Below are 17,771 nucleotides of genomic sequence, written 5' to 3'. Positions count from 1 at the left end.
GGCCGAAGGGCCTGTACTGCGCTGTAATGTTCTATGTTCTATGTTCTTCCTCTTAACCAAACGTTCGACCTCTCTCGAGAACCATGGCTCCCTCACTCAACCGCATCTTCTCTGCCTGCTAGAGACAAAAATATCGAGCACATGCAGTATGCATTCCTTAAACAATCTCCACATTTCTGTGGAGCTCTTCCTTGACAGCATCTGTTCCCAATTTATGTTACCCAGTTCTTGCCTAATTTAATTGTAATTACCCTTCCCCCAATTGTAAACTTTACCCTGCCGTGTACCTATCCTTATCCATGACTATCCTGAAAGAAACAGAGTTATGATTGCTACCGCCAAAATGCTCTCCTACCAACAGGTCTAACACTTGGCCCGGTTCGTTGCTAAGCACCAAATCCAAAGTGGCCTCTCCTCATGTTGGTCTATCTACATACTGTGTCAGGGATCCTTCCTGAACGCACTGGACAAAATCTGCTCCATCTAAACTATTCCAACTAAAATGTTTCCAATCAATATTTGGAAAGTTGAAGTCACCCATGACTACAACCCTGTGACTTCTGCACCTTTCCAGTATCTGCCTTCCAATCCGCTCCTCTACTTCTCTGCAATTTGGACTACAAGTTGGACCAAAGGGTCTGTTTCTGTGCTGTACATTTCTATGACTCTAAGTATTCATATCTTCCAGCTTTTCACCATCCATTACTATAAATATGTAATTCCATGATGTGGAAGAGCTGGTCAATGTCAGAAGTCACACGTAGCAGCCTCCGGGCTGCTAACACACCCATTGCCAACTCGGCCGAACAGCAAGGGATGCTGAGTACATTGGCCAAGTGAAACTCTGAAATCACAAAACCCACACACCAGACACAGTGCAAACACAGCAGCCTTTTACATTAGCACAATGTGAAAGGCAGCAGTTAGTCTGCACGGACATCCCCAACAACTTATCCACTAAACAAAGGGCAGCCGAGACAGGAAGGCCCTGGGTCATGCTACACAAAGAAACTTGAAAGTAACATAACAACAAAATGATTGACTCTTGTTTCAAATTATTAAGTGTACCTCCCTGATTGGTCAGAATGACAGAAAGTTCCAGAAAAGCATCTGAAAGGTATAAAAACAGAATTCACCTGCAGACTGCTCTATTAGAACCTCTTTTGGAACTACTCTTGGAACCATCTGAGGCCTTCTGAGGACAGCAGCATGGCAAGAGGCAATGACCAGTGGACCATCCAGAGAGAGAGCAAGAGGGGAGAAAGCAGCTTCGCAGACCCAGAGGCAGAGCCACAGAGAGCGTGACTGTGTAAATTTACAAGAGACTCGGGAAGTATTGTAACCATAAGCAGCCAAATAGGATTAGGGATAGAATGCTTAGTATTAAAAATTGTTGTCGTTTTGTTCCTAATAAAATGGGAATGTTTTGCTTTGGTACCGGCTTGTGTTTGTATTGATTTGACCGCTTCGGTACTGAGGGATACCTGGGCAAATTCATTCATAATATTATGGTCGGAATTGTCTGCAACTTGTTTAAAGCGGAACCAGACAACACATATGACACCAGGTTATAGTCCAACAGGTTTGTTTGAAATCACAAGCTTTTGGAGTGTAGCCCCTTCATCAGGTGAAGTGAGAAGCACACAGACAAAAAAATTTGTAGGCAGAGAGATCAAAAGATTATACAAATGATGTGAGTGGAGTGTCAATAAGTTTCTGCAGGTGGTCAAAAGTGTTAGACGGTGTGAGTGAGGTGTCAACAGCTGAATAACAAGGGAAGGGATGACCTATAATCCGATTAAATGAGGCAGAGAGATAATTACAAAAAATTAAAAATAAGGTGGTGCTGGAGACAAACCAAATGACTGGAATAACGTGATAGGTATAAAAGTTGCATGCCAAAGGTCTAACCAAAGTTACAAGTAATCCAAAGGTGTATAAATTAATTAAGGTAGAGAGATCATAACAAGTTATCAAGGCGATGGTGTCAAAACAGGACAGTAAGGAAGATTTTACAGAAACAAAAGTGTGGTGTGGTCACATGCAGCGTGACATGAACCATAACTTGTGTGCTCTTCTCTCACTTCAGCTGACAAAGGGGCTACGCTCTAAAAGCTTATGATTTCAAACTAACATCCTATAAGTTATTGTTTTCTGGACAGTTAGGAAAATTGCGCATGAATGAGTGTATCATTGGCATAAAAAATATCAGTTACCTGACGTTGAACAAACATCAGCAAAACTTTCTTTGCTTGTTCAAAGGCACTGTCCTCCTCCAGAGACATATTGTTTGTTGTACAGCCCACATCCCAGCACAAGACAACAGCACTCTGTAGGAAAAGCAATCGCAATAATAATAACTAAAACAACAGTATCAGAAATACCTTTAAATGGCCAAAAAAATCAACATCTATCATCCTGTACGTGTTTTATGAATTTCTTAATTTTCTAATCATGTTATTAGGAGTAGGAACTGAGCAAGATAAAAGGAATGGCTAACTCAAACTCAGATGAAAGTTGAAATATTCAGTAGGTCAGACAGGCAGCATCTATAGAATGAAACAAGAGATAATGCTTCAAATAAGCGAATTTTCATCAGTGCTAAAGAAATTTAAAAGTCACAGATTCATCCAATAATAAAAGTCACAGCAAATATCAGGACATTTGGAAAGTCAAAATGCTATCTATCATAGTCAGCATAGTTTTATGAAGGGCAAATCTTGTTTGACTAATTTGCTAGAGTTCTTCAAAGCTGTAACACACAAAGTAGATAATGGGGATCCTGTAGATGTAAAATATCTGGACTTGCGAAAGGCATTTGATAAGGTGCCGCACAAAAGGTTAATTCACAAGTTTGGATCATATGGGATTGGGGTAATTTTTTAGCTTGGATAGGTGACTGACTGATGGACAGAAGACAGAGAGTTAGGATAAATTTTTTTTTCTGGATGGCAAGAAGTAAAAGAGTGGGAAGCCACAGGGTTTGGTCCTTGGACCCAAGTTATTTACAATCTACATTAATGACATGGATACAGGGATAGAGAAAGGAATGGATATGTTCCACATGAAAAATAGGCAGGACGGTAAATTGCAATGAGGAAATAAGAACCTTACAAATGGATGTGGATAGGTTAGGAGAGCGGGCCAAAATGTGGCAGATGGAGTTTAACTTGGATAAGTGTGAGATCATGCATGTTGGTCAGAAAAGTGGGAAGGCGACCTACTGTCTAAATAGGGAGAGACTTAGGGGTACTGTGGTGCAGAGGGATCTGGATGTCCTCGTCCATGAGTTACAGAAAATTAGCATGTAGGTACGGTAGATACTAAACAATACTAATGGAATGTTGGCTTTTATAACTAAAGGATTAGAATATAAAAGGTAAGGAACAAAAAGAGAAGTTCTGAGGAAGGATCGCTAGACCAGAAACGTTAACTGATAATTTCTTCACAGATGTTGCCAGACCTGCTGAGCTTTTCCAGCTGTTTTTGTTCCTGATTTACAGCATCCACAGTTCTTTCAGTTTTTAATAAAGGCAAGGAAGTATTGTTGCAACTATATAAGGCATTGGTGAGACCGCATCTGGAGTATTATGCACAGTTTTGGTCCCCTTTTTGAGGAAGGATGTAGTGGCATTGGAGGCAGTTCAGAGAAAGTTCACTAGATTGATTCCGGAGATGAGAGGCTTGTCGTATGAAGAGAGATTGAACAATTTAGGCCTATAATCTCCGGAATTTAGAAGAATGAGGGGAGATCAAGTTGAGGTATTCAAGATGATAAAAGGTATAGATAAAATAGACGTGGAGCAGATGATCCCTCTTGTAGGGCATTCCAGGACTAGAGGTCATAGTCTTACGATATGGGGTAGTAAATCCATAACAGAATTTAGGAGAAACTACTTCTCCCAAAGGGTTGTGAATCTGTGGAATTCGCTATCCCAAAGTGCGGTGGATGCTGGGACAGTGAGTAAATTTAAGGAGGAGTTAGCCAGATTTTTAATTGGTAGTGGGTTGAAAGGTTGTGGGCAGAAGGCAGGAAAATGAGGGTGAGGAGCATATCAGATACGAATGAATGATGCATCAGACTCGGTGGGCTGAATGGCCTAGTTCTTCCCCTATTTCTTATTAACTTATAAGGTGATTAAGTCCATCACAAATGCATTGGCCCTTGGAAGGTGCAATCCACCTAATGCTACTTTCCTACCTTTCCCCCATAACCAGCCACATTTTTCCATTTTTAGATAATGATCTAACTTTCTTTTGAAAGTTTCAATTGATCAGCCTGCACCATAGATAGGAAAATAGGAATTAGGAAGGGGAATAGGCAATCCAGCCCTTTGAGCCCGCTCTGTCATTTAACGTGATCATGGTCAATCTTATCCTGGTCCCAACTCCACTCTCTTGCCTGCTCCCCATCGCCTGTTATCCCGCTTTTCATTTGGAACATATCCATTTCTTTCTTGAATCTGTTGATTGATTCTGCCTTCACTGCACTCTGGGGCAGTGGGTTCCACAGATTCACAACCCTCTGAGAGAAGCAGTTCCTCCTCGTCTCAGCTGTGGACTTATCTCCTCTCACTCTATATCTATGACATCTTAGAACAAATGAACAAAATAGAAGTACAGCACAGGAACAGGCTCTTCGGCCCTCCAAGCATGTGCTGATCATCATATCCTAACTAATCTAAAAAGCAAACTTTCTGCCCTTATTCAGACCATATCCCTCTATTCCCTCCCTATTCACGTAACCATCCAGTCACCTCTTAAATGTCGCCATTGTGTCTGCTTCCACCACCTCTTCTGGCAGTGCATTCCAGGCTCCTACCACCATTTGCGTGAAAAACTTCCCTTACACATCTCCCTTAAACTTTTGCCCTCTCACTTTGAACCTGTGCCCCCTTGTAACTGAAACCTTGGGAAAAAGCCTCTGACTATCCACGCTATCTATACCTCTCATAATTTTGTAGGCCTCTATTAGGTCTCCTCTCAGACACCATCTTTCCACTGAAAACAACCCTAGTCTTTTTAACATTTCCTCATAGGCAATGTCCTCGAGTCCAGGCAACATCATGGTGTACCTTCTCTGCATGGTCTCCAAAGCTTCCACATCCTTCTGGTAATGTGGCGACCAAAACTGTACACAATACTCCAAATGCAACAGAACAAGGGTTTTATAAAACTGCAACATGGTTTGCCAACTCTCGTACTCCATACCCTGGCCAATGAAGGCAAGCATGCCATATGCCTTCTTAAATACCTTGACCACCTGTGTTGCCACCACTTTTAGAGAACTGTGGACATGCACGCCCAGATCCATCTGTATGTTAATGTTGCTAATTTACAGTATAATTCACATCTAAATTGGGTCCTCCAAAGTGCATCACCTCGCCTTTGTCTGGATTAAACTCCATCTACCATTTTCGTGTCCAAGTCACCAATCTATCTATATCCTGTAGTATCCTTTCACAATTGTTGGCACCACCAGCAACTCCACCAATCTTCATGTCATCTGCAAACTTACTACTCTGACTGCACACATTTTAATAGAACATAGAACATAGAACACAGAACAGTACAGCACAGTACAGGTCCTTTGGCCCACCATGTTGTGCCGAAATTTTACATGAAACCTAAGGTCTATCTAACCTCCACCGCTACCTTATACTATCATCCATATGCCTATCTAATAGCTGCTTAAATGACCCTAATGAGGCTGACTCCACTACCCTCTTCGGCAATGCATTCCACGCCCCTACCACTCTCTGAGTAAAGAACCTACCTCTGACGTCTCCCCAATATCTACCTCCGACGTCTCCCCAATATCTACCTCCACTCACTTTAAAACTATGTCCCCTCGTAAAAGCTACCTCCACCCTCGGAAAAAGTCTCCGGATGTCTACTCTATCTATACCTCTGATCATTTTGTACACCTCTTATCAAGTCACCTCTCATCCTTCGTTGTTCTAAAGAGAAAAGCCCTAGCTCTCTCAACTTTTCCTCGTAAGACCTTCCCTCCATTCCAGGCAACATCCTGGTAAATCTCCTCTGCACCTTTTCCAATGCTTCCACATCTTTCCTATAATGAGGTGACCAGAACTGGACACAATACTCCAGATGTGGCCGAACCAGGCTTTTGTATAGCTGGAGCATAACTTTATGGCTCTTGAACTCAATCCCTCTATTTATGAAAGCTAACACACCATACGCCTTCTTAACAACTCTATCCACCTGGGTGGCAGCTTTCAGGGAACTGTGAACATGAACCCCAAGATCCCTCTGCTCCTCCACACTGCCAAGAATCTTTCCGTTAACCCTGTATTCTGCTTTCAAGTTTGTCCTTCCAAAATGAATCACCTCACACTTTTCAGGGTTAAACTCCATCTGCCACTTCTCAGCTCAGCTCTGCATTCTATCAATGTCCCTTTGTAACCCAGAACAGCCCTCCACACTGTCCACAACATGACCCACCTTCGCATCGTCCATGAACTTGCTAATTCACCCTTCCACTCCTTCATCCAAATCATTTACAAAAATCACAAAATAGAAGAGGACCCAGAACAGATCCTTGTTGTACACCACTCGTAACTTAGCACCATGTTGAATATTTTCCGTCCACTACCACCCTTGGTCTTCTAAGGATCAGCCAATTCTGAATCCAATCTGCCACATTTCCCCCTATCCCATGCCTCCTTACCTTCTTCACGAGCCTGCCATAGGGAACCTTATCAAACGCCTTATTTAAATCCACTGCTCCACCTTCATCCACGTCTTTGGTCACCTCTTCAAAGAATTCAGTAAGGTTTGTGAGGCATGATCTACCCCTCACAAATCCATGCTGACTATCACAAATCAAACTGTGCCTTTCCAAGTGATCATAAATCCTGTCTCTCAGAGCCCTCTCCAATAATTTGCCCACCACTGACGTAAGACTAACTGGCCTGTAATTTCCGGGGTTATCCCTGTTCCCTTTTTTGAACAAAGGAATGACGTTTGCCTCTTTCCAATCTTCTGGCACTATACCTGTGGACAGCGAGGACGAAAAGATCATCACCAAAGGCCCTGCGATCTCGCCCCTTGATTCCCATAGAATCCTTGGATAAATCCCATCAGGCCCGGGGGACTTATCTATCTTCAACTTCCTCAGAATGCCTAGCACATCTTCTTTACAAACATCAACTTCCTCTAGCCTACCTGCCTGTTTCACAACATCCTCCTCTACAACGAGGTCCCTCTCAGTTGTGAATACTGAAGAAAAGTATTCATTAAGAACCTCTCCTTTCTCTTTAGGCTCCGTGCACAAATTCCCCTTACAATCCTTGACCGGCCCTATCCTTTCTGTGGTCATTCTCTTATCTCTTCATCACTGTCTACCTTCCCACCTATTTTAGTATCATTCATGAATTTTGCCATGTTACACGCTGTCCCTGTTTGCAGATCATTTATATAGATCGTAAATACTTGAGTTCCGAGAACTGAACCCTGTGGCACCCCACTAGTTACAGTTCATCATGCAGAGAAAAGGACCCATTTATCCCCACCGTCTGCAGTTAATCCTCTGTCCAAGCCAATACTCTACCCTTAACTCCCTGGGATCTAACCCGCTGGATCAGTCTTTTATGCGCACAGTGTCAAATGCCTTCTAGAAGTCGAGATGTACAAAGAACTCCAGCAAGTTTGTCGAGCACAACTGCTCCTTCATGAAAACCGAAAGAACTGTGGATGCTGTAAATCAGGAACAAAAACAGAAGTTGCTGGAAAAGTTCAGGCCTGGCAGCATCTGTGAAGAAAAAAAATCAGCGTTACTGTTTTGGGTTCGGTCACCAGACCCGAAACATTAACTCAGATTTTTTTCTTCACAGATACTGCCAGACCGGCTGAGCTATTCTAGCAACTTCTGTTTTTGCCCTTCATAAAACTATGCTGCCACTGGTGAGTTCAGCTTTGTTTTCCAAGTGTTCAGTTATCTACTTCTTTATGATTGACTCCAGCAACTTCCTCACTACAAACTAACTGCTCTATTGTTTCCCAATTTTTGCCTATGTGTTTTTTAAGTAAGGGTGTCACATTAGCATGTTTCCAAACCATTGGTACCTTTCCAGAATCCAGGGAATTTTGGAATATCATACCAATACAGCCACTAGCTCTGCTGCGACTGCCTTTAATACCTTAGGCTCAGGGGCTTATCTACCTTTAATCACTCATTAGTTTACTTAATACCTTTTGCCTAGCAATAGTAATTTCACCAAGTTCCTCTCTAGTAACTGCAGTTTTTGGGAAAAAAAATCATCTTCCTCTATGAAAACAGAAACAAAATATTGGCTTAGTGCTCTGCTATTTCCGAGTTTCCCAATATTACCTTGACATTTTCATCCTCTAAAGGACCAACATTTACTTTCATTATTCTCTTCCTTTTTATATACTGGTAGAAGCTTTTTAGTATCATTCCTGTTGTATTCTGCTAGTTTCCTTTTGCAGTTCATCGTAGCTCTTTTTATTTTGTTTTTAGTAACCCTTGGCTGATGTTTAAAGTTCTCCCATCCTCCGATGTGCTAACGTTTGCAGTACAATATTCTTCAGTTTTTACCTTTATGTTATCCTTGACTTTCTTGTTAAGTCATGGATGATTTTTCACCTTTCCTTCACCATACCTTGCCGTAGTGCATTCCAGACCATAACCATTCACATACTACATATAGTATATGTAATACTGGGGAGATGTTGGCCAAGTGATATTATCGCTGGACTGTTAATCCAGAGACTCAGACAACGTTCTGGGGACCTGGGTTCGAATCATATTTCAAAATTGTTCATCCTGATGTCTACTTGCATTGTCATTTTCCATCATGAAGATCAATGTAAAGTATTCATTGAAGTCTGTGCTCAAATCTTGCAGCTCCACACGGATGACCTCATAATCCGTACGTTTTACTTAGATATTCTCTCGCTCTTTATGTATTTAAAAAACTCTATGGGTTTTCCTTTTTTGTACCTGCCAATGCTTTCTCATGCACTCTCTTTGCTTCATTAATTTCATTAGCATTTTTTACACACCTCAAGGGAGTCTGCCTCAGCATCATTTTTTTCCTTAATTTGAAAGGCGTAGGCATCGCTGACTGTGCCAACACTTGTTGCCCAGCTCTAGTTCCTCAGGGTGGTGTCCTAGACCCAAACATCTTTAGGTGCTTTATCAATGATCTTCCCTCAATCAAAGGTCAGAAGTGGGGATATTTGCTGATGATCATGCAATATTTGGAACCATTCACGACTCCTCAGATACTGAAGCAGTCCATGTTCAAATGCAGCAAGATCTGGACAATATCCATGCTTGGGCTGATAATTGGCAAGCAGCACACAAATGCCAGGAAATGACCATGTCCCATAACCACCATTCAATGGTGTTACCATGACTGAATCCCCCACTAACAACATGCTGGGAGTTACCATTGACCAGAAATTCAACTCGACTTGCCATATAAATATTGCGGCTACAAGAGCAGGTCAGAGGCTAGGAATACCGCAACAAAAGTAGTGGTCAGAGGTTTGGGAAGGTTTTAAGAACATAGAACTGTACAGCACACGAACTGGCCCCTCAGCCCACCATGTCTGCGCCAGCCATTACAAACTAAATCCAACAGGCCAAGCAGCATCATAGGAGCAGGAAAGCTGACGTTTCGGGCCTAGACCCTTCATCAGGCCCTCTGTTTTTTTCCTTCACAGATGCTGCTAGACCATCTGAGCTTTTCCAGCAATGTTATTTTTGTTCCTGATTTACAGCATATGCAATTCTTTCTGTTTTTCCTTATGCTGTGCACCTTCTTTGCCACCTTTTCCACTTGTGTAGTCACTTTCAGTGAACTATTGATTTGCACTCCAAAGATTCCTCTGAATATTAATGCTCCTAAAGGGTCTAGCCATTTACTGCATACTTTGCCTTTGCACTTGACCTCCCAAAATGCGTCACTTCACACTTGTCCAGATTACACTCTATTTGCCATTTCTTCATTCAACTTTCCAACTGATTTATATCCTACTGTATCCTTTGACAACTTTCCTTATTATCCATTACTCCACAAATGTTTGTGTTGTCTGCAAACTTATTAATCAGACCACCTACATTTTCATCCAAATCAATTATATTACAAACATCAGTGATCCCAGCACTGACTCTTGTGTGAACAGTGGTTTTCCACATCTCCAGTCAACAAAACACCCAACTAAAACTACCCTCTGTCTCCCATAACCAAACCAATTTTGAATCCAACTTGCCAGCCCACCACGGATCCCATGTAAGGTAATCTTCTGGACTGGCCTACCATGACAGACCTCGTCAAATGCTTTAGTAAAATCCATGTAGACAACATCCATTGCCCTGCCCTCATCAATCATCTTCATCACTTCCTCAAAAAGCTCAGATTTCTGAGACAGTGTCTCCTTGGCACAAAGCCATGCTAACTCTCCCTGTTACGTCCATTATTTTCCAAGTGCAATGTGATGTCTAAGAAGTTTGGTGAATTAATGCAGTGTATCTTGGAGATGATACATAATATTACTGCATTACAATTTTTACATTTCTCAGAAATTTGGTTATATATTTGATCCTTTATATCTCCTTGACTGCTTGGGGCCCTATTTTTGCCCCTTTTATGTTTACTTACATCTACCCAACTGACCTTATTTGATGATCCTTTCAAAATATCAACAGTCTTCACTGGCATAATTGATTCCTTAATCAATTATTAAAGTTTATAAGGCACAGGAATCAGATGAGATGTTTCCAAGGATATCGAAGGAACTGAGACTGGAAATTGCAGAGGTGTCAGAAATAATCTTTCAATCTTCCCTAGATTTGAGGATGCTGATCGTAGGCTGGATAGTTGCAAACATTATGTCCTTGCTCCAAAAATGTTGTAAAGACAAGCTGAGCAATTAGAGCCCAGTTAGTTTAACTTCGGTGGTGGGGAAGCTTCTAGAAGCACTTATTCAGGGTAGAACTATTACTCACATGGAAAATGTAATTTAATTCTGAAGCGTCAGCATGAACTAGTAAAGCAAAAATCATGTTAAACTTCTACATTTTTTATGAAGTGTTAACAGAGAGGATTCTGGTCTCCCTGCTACAGGAAAGATGTTGTTAAACTTGAAAGGGTGCAGAAAAGATTCATAAGAATGTTGCTAGGATTGGAGAGTTTGAGCTATAAGGAAAGGCTGCATGGGGGAGGGTGGTTATTGTCCCTGGAGTATCAGAAGCTGAGTGGTAAGTTTATAAATGTTTGTAAAATCATGAGGGGCATGGGTAGGGTGAATATCCAAAGTCTTTCTCCCATGATAGTGGAGTCCAAAACTGGAGGGTATAGTGTCAAGGTGAGAGGGGAAGGATATGGAAGGGAGGTAAGGGACAATTTTTTCATGCAATGGGTGGTGCATGTATGGAATGAGCGGCCAGAGGAAGCGGTGGAAGCTGGTACAACTACAACATTTAAAAGGCATCTGGATGGGTACATGAATAGAAAGGATATTGGCCATATGCTGGCAAATGAGACTAGATTAATTTAGGATATCTGGTCGGCATGGACAAGTTGGACCGAAATGTCTGTTTCTGCGCTGCACAACTCTACGACTCTTTTAATGCTTAGAGGAAGGTCATTGACCTGGTGTGCATGCACTTCCAGGAGAAGTTCAAAACAGAGCCACACAATAGACTTGTGAGGAAAGTGATTGGTCAGGGAATGAAAGGTCCAGTGGCAAGATGAATACAAAACTGGCTGAGGGATAGAAAGTACCGAGAGTAATGGCTAATGCATAATTTTTGGATTGAAGCAAGGTTGTTAGTGAATTTCCTCAGGAACTGGTATTGGGACCTTTGCTTTTCCTCACATATATAAATAATCTAGATCTTCGCATGCAGGGAACAATTTCAAAAGATTTTCTAGATAACACATAAGTTGAGGAATTGTAAACTGTGAGGAGGGCAGTGTAAAAATTCAAAAAACTTTGAGTTGGTGGAGTGGGCAGATAGATGGTAGATGAATTGCAATGCAGATACGTGTGAGCTGATTCACTTTGATACAATGATGGCATAAAATAAAGGGTACTATTCTAAAGGGTGTGCAGGAACAGAGAGATCTAGGTGTATGTAGGCCTAAGTTATCAAAGGCGGCATAACAGATAGATGGAGCTGTTAAAAGGCACTAAGTATTCTCTGTCTCACTAACTGGGGCATTGAATACAAGAAAAGGGAGGTTATACTGAACCTATAAAGGACGCTAACGAAAACAGAAATTGCTGGAAAAGGTCAGCAGGTCTGGCAGTATCTTTGGAGAGAAATCAGAGTTAACATTCCAGTGACCCTTCCTCAGAACTCAGTTACCATCATGGAAGCCCCCACTATCAACATCCTGGAAATTATCAATGACCAGAAACTAAACTGGACTTGCCAAATAAATACTGAGGCTACAACAGCAGGTCAGAGGTTAGGAATACTGCAAGTAATTCACCCTCATGACACCCCACTACAAGGCATGAGTGCGATGGAATACTTGCCACTTTTTTTTAAAATTCATTCATGGGATGAGGGTGTCGCAGCATTTATTGCCCATCCCTAATTGCCCAGAGGGCAGTTAAGAGTCAACCACATTGCTGTGGGTCTGGAGTCACATGTAGGCCAGACCAGGTAAGGATGGCAATTTCCTAAAGGACATTAGTGAACCAGATGGGTTTTTATGACAACTGACAATGGATTCACATCATCATTAGACAATTAATTCCAGATATTTATTGAATTCAAATTCCACCATCCGACGTGTCGGGATTTGAACCCAGGTCCCCAGAACATTATTTGGGTCTCTGGATTAACAATCCAGCGATAATACCACTAGGCCATTGCCTCCCCTTGCTTGATGAGCGCAGCTCTATCAACACTCAAGAAGCTTGATACCATACAGGGCAAAATAACCCACTTGATTGCATTACATCCACAAACATTCAGCCACTTACCATCCTGACTTGGAAATATATAGCTGTTCCTTCAGTGTTACTGTGTCAAATTCATGGAATTCAATCCCAACCATCATTCATAGAATCCCTACAGTGTGGAAACAGGTCCTTCGGCCCAACAAGTTCACAGCGACCCATTACCCTATACCCCACCTAATCTACACATTCCAGAACACTATGGGCAATTTAGCATGGCCAATCCACCTAGCCTGCACATCTTTCGACTGTGGGAGGAAACCGGAACACCCGGAGGAAATCCACGCAGACACGGGGAGAATGTGCAAACTCCACAGAGACAGACAGTTGCCCGAGGGTGGAATTGAACGCAGGTCCCTGGAGCTGTGAGGCAGCAGTGCTAACCACTGAGCCACTGTACCGCCCAAGGTAACTGGTGATTCAAGAAGGCAGCTCAACACCACCTCAAGGGCAATCTAGAATGGGCAATAAACACTGGTCTAGACAACGATGCTCAAATGAATTAAAAACAATGTAGGGGGATTATATGTCCATAGTGAAAAGGGCTAAGAAACTGAAGTATCAGAAGGAGCTAGAAATGCAATAAACATAAGCCAGAAGAGACTGGACAAGGGGAAAAATGGATAGTAGAAGTAAGAAGTAAGAGCATGGATACTACCTGACCTGCTGTGACCTCCAGAATTTTTTTTTTTTTAGAAGTACGAAAATACTCAGATCACTGGGTCAGGAACAGGTTGAAGCAGTAAATCTGCCAGAACAATCTGTATAACAATCCTGATTGTGAGGACTTGCACAGTTTGACCCAGGAAATGGGAGGTTATTGGAGGCTCTGATGGGCTAAAAAACAGACAAATCCTTTGGCCCGGATGAATTGCATCCCAGCTGTTATGGGAGGCGAGGCCGCAATTGCAGGAGCTCTGACACAAATTTTTAATTCCTCTCAATCAACGGAGAGGAAGTTGCTCAGGATTGGAAGATGACTAATGTGGTTCCACTTTTTGAAGAAAGGTGATAATGATGAATCAGGAAATTACAGGCCAAAAAGGGTCTCACGTCAATGGTAGGGAAAATATTGGAGAAAATTATGAAGGAAAGAAATTAATATCTACTTGGAAAAGCATAGGTTAATTAAGGATAGTCAGCATGACTTTGTCAGTGGGAGGTCATGCTTAACAAATTTGTTAATATTTTTAGATTTTACCAGAAAGAGATAGGATGCTCGGTGTCATGGTACAATGAAAACCATCTCTCTCCCAATGTCAGCAAAACAAAAGAACTGATCATTGACTTCAGGAAGAAAGGAGGATATGCCCCTTCATTCACATTAATGGTGCTGAGGTGGACAGGATCTGTCCTGGACCTCTCATGTAGATGCGACTGTCAAGAAGGCACAACAACACTTCTTCCTCTGGAGGCTTAGGAAATTCAGCATGTCCATAAGGACCCTCACCAATTTTTACAGATGCACCATAGAAAACATTCTATCTGGGTCCATCATGGCTTGGTATGGCAACAGCTCTGCCCAGAAAGAAAGAAAAGTAAGAAACTACACAAAGTTTTGTGCCTGGTCCAGACCATCACGGAAGCCGACGTCCCATCCATGTACTCCATCTACACTTCTTGTTGCCACGGAAAATCTGCCAACATCAAAGACCCCTCCCACCCCAGTAATACTTTCTTCCAAACTCTTCCGCTAGGCAGAAGATACAGAAGTTTGAACACACGCACCAGCAGGTTCAAGGTCAGCTTCTTCCCTGCTGTTATCAGACTGAACATACCTCTCTGATTTCAAATCTAATGTTGATCTTGCTTTTGTGCACCTCCTGTGCAGTCATAACGTTGTATGCCTCGCTCTAAGCACCCTATAATCTGTATGTCCTTATTTGCTATGATCTGCCTGTACTGCTCGCAAGACAAAACTTTTCACTGTACTTAGCTACATGTGACAACAATAAATCAAATCAGACTTTAGCAAAGCTTTTGACAAGGTACCACATGGGAGACTGACTGAGAAGGTAAAAGCATATGGAATTCAGGGAAATTTGGCGAGATGGATCAGAAACTGGCTTAGTAATAGGGTACAAAGGGTAGTGGTAGAAAGCTGTTTGAGTGACTGCAGGCCAGTGTCAATGGTGGACCAAAGGATCAATACTGGGATCCTTGTTGTTTGTTAAATACATAAATGCTATAGATGAAAATGTGGGGGAATGCTAAGCAAGAGTGGAGACAACATCATGATTGGTAGTGTGGTTAATAGCGAAGATGATGGTTGTAGGTTACAGGAAGATGCAGATGGGTTGGTCAGATGGGCAGACCAGTGGCAGATGGTATCTAACCGTGATACATGCAAGGTGATGCATTTTGGAAGAATAAACAATATGGGGGATTATTTAAAGAATGGCAGGACACTGGGTAGCTCATAGAAACAGAGGAATCATGGGGTGATTATTCACAGATCCCAGAAGTTAGAAGAGCACATGAATAGGATAGTTAAGGCGGCATAGGGGACACTTGCTTTCTTCAGTTGTGGCACAGAGTACAAAGCAAGGAGGGAATGTTGTAGTTGTACAGAGCGTTGGTCAGGCCACAATTGGAGTACTGTGTGCAGTTCTGGTCACCTCACTATAGGAAGGATGTGATAGATTGAGAGGGCGTACAGAGGCTGTTGCCTGGGATGGAGAAATTGAGCTGTAAGGGGAGATTAGATAGACTTGGATTATTTTCTTTCGAGCAGAAAAGGCTGAGGGGGAATGTGACTGAGGTGTATAAGATTATGAGGGGTATGGACAGGGTGAATAGACAGCAACCGTTCTCCTTGATGAAGGGTCAATCGTGTGGGGGCATAGTTTTAGGGTAAGGGGCTGGAGATTCGGAGAGGATTTGTGAAAAATCTTTTTTATGCAGAGGGTGGTGGGAATCTGGAATACACTGCCTGGGAAAGTAGCGGAGTCTGGAAACCTCACAATTTGTAAAAAATATTTGGATGAGCACTTGAAATATCATAACAATCAAGGGTGTGGGACAAGTGTAGGAAATTGGGATTACATATCCTAAACTGATCCTGGTCCGGTTTACCAACATTTGGCCTAATCCCTCTAAAGCCTTCTTATTCATGCACCCATCCAGATGTCTTTTAAATGTTGTAATTGTACCTGTCTCCACTACCTTCTCTGGCTGCTTGTTCCATATACGCACCACCCTCTGTGTGAAAATGTTTTAAATCTTTCCCCTCTCTCCCTAAATCTACGCCCTCTAGTTTTGGACTCCCCTACCCTGGAAACATGAGCTTGGCTATTCACCCTATCCATGCCCCTCATGATTTTATAAACCTCTACAAGGTCACCCCTCAGCTTCCAATGCTCCAGGGAAAATTGCCCCAGCCTATTCAGCTTCTCCCTATGGCTCGAAAAGTAGAATTTAGCATTAGGAGACTTGGCTGCTAGGTAAGTCAGTACATCAGACAAAAGCACCATCACTGATAATAGGTTTCATAATAACATTGGTGTTAAACTGAGTGAACAGTATGCTGCAAGTTCAGAATTAGACAGAATAGAATGCATCCACTGTAATTTTCTCTTTTAGAAGTTGAAAGTGTCTCATGGGAATCACTGAAGAGAAAAAAATGAACCGATGAAACAAAGGGCACTGAAATCGATTTTGAGGCAAGGATCTAAGTGTAAGATCTAGAATAATTAAACAGGACTGTGGCAACGTGAATAGAAGCAAGTCTGGAGAATGACAAGCCGAGAATTAGTCAGTACAGATGGCAGAAAAAGCAAAACATTGAAAATAAAACAAGTAAATTGTTCAGAGATTAACAGTAGATCCTTGTAAAGAAAGCAGATAATTGATAAATACTTAGATAACTAAGGGAAAATAAAGAACAGAGTCTGCCAGAGACCAAAAAGGGAACTTGTGTGGGGAGGGGCAAGATGTGAACATGGCTCTTAGTGAATACTTTTCATCTGACTTCACAGAAGATGGGGCTGACGCAAACATAGTCAAAGGGAAGGGAGCGAAATATTGAACTGTATGGGATAAACATAGCCACAGAGGGAATGTTAAGGGTTTAGTATCCTTGAAATGGATAACTCATAAGGCCAATATGAATCGTATCTCCAGATTGTTAAGAAAAGCAAGGAAGGGCATAAAGTCGTAGAAGTTCACAGCACAGAATTGAGCCCTTTGGCCATCAAGTCTGTGGCAATGGAACACAAGCTTCTAACTATTCAAAACCCATTTTCCCGCACTTGGCCTAAAGCCTTGCATGTCTTGGCATCGCTAGTGCACATCTAAATGTTTCTTTATAGGCAAGGTTCTGACTGACATTTTCTAATCTTTGGTGGAGTGTTGGAGGACTGCTAACCTTTCACTTTTGCTCAAGAAGAAAGAAATAGATGAACCAAGAAATTAAAGACAAGTCAAGCAGCCTTGGTGACAAGCAAAACATTAGAAAAGGTTCTGAGACATCTGTCTACTATTTAGAAGCATGAATTAGTTAAGGAAGATTGTGTCTAACGAGACATGATTGAGATTTTTGAGGTAATCCGTAAGACACAGGAGCCCAAATAGGCCATTCAGCCTATCAAATCTGTTCTGCCATTCAACTAGATCATGGCTGTTTTGATAATCCTCAATTTTACTTTCCTGCCTTTCCCCCACTACCCTCAATTCCCTAAATAAAAACCAAAAGAACTGTGGATGCTGTAAATCAGGAACAAAAACAAAGTTGCTGGAGAAGCTCAGCAGGTCTGGCAGCATCTGTGAAGGAAAAAACAGAGTTAACGTTTCGGGTCCGGTGACCC

At 42.0% G+C, this 17,771-nt stretch overlaps 1 long non-coding RNA gene across 1 annotated transcript in view; it reads right to left on the bottom strand.

Annotated features, from left to right (window-relative positions):
• Positions 1 to 68: 68 nt before the first annotated feature.
• The window catches only part of LOC125483506, a 23,057-nt gene continuing 5,354 nt past the window's right edge, over positions 69 to 17,771 (bottom strand). Inside the window, exons 2-3 of the long non-coding RNA XR_007262468.1 lie at positions 2,217 to 2,330; positions 69 to 118 (exon numbers count right to left, since the gene is read on the bottom strand). This is a non-coding gene — a long non-coding RNA (uncharacterized LOC125483506). The remainder of the gene's footprint in view (positions 119 to 2,216; positions 2,331 to 17,771) is intronic.

This window comes from Rhincodon typus, chromosome 7 (genome assembly GCF_021869965.1).
Source record: "Rhincodon typus isolate 14 chromosome 7, sRhiTyp1.1, whole genome shotgun sequence".
Taxonomy (NCBI): domain Eukaryota; kingdom Metazoa; phylum Chordata; class Chondrichthyes; order Orectolobiformes; family Rhincodontidae; genus Rhincodon; species Rhincodon typus.
Note: the sequence above shows the minus strand (reverse complement) of the source record. Positions and strands in the feature narration are given on the sequence as shown.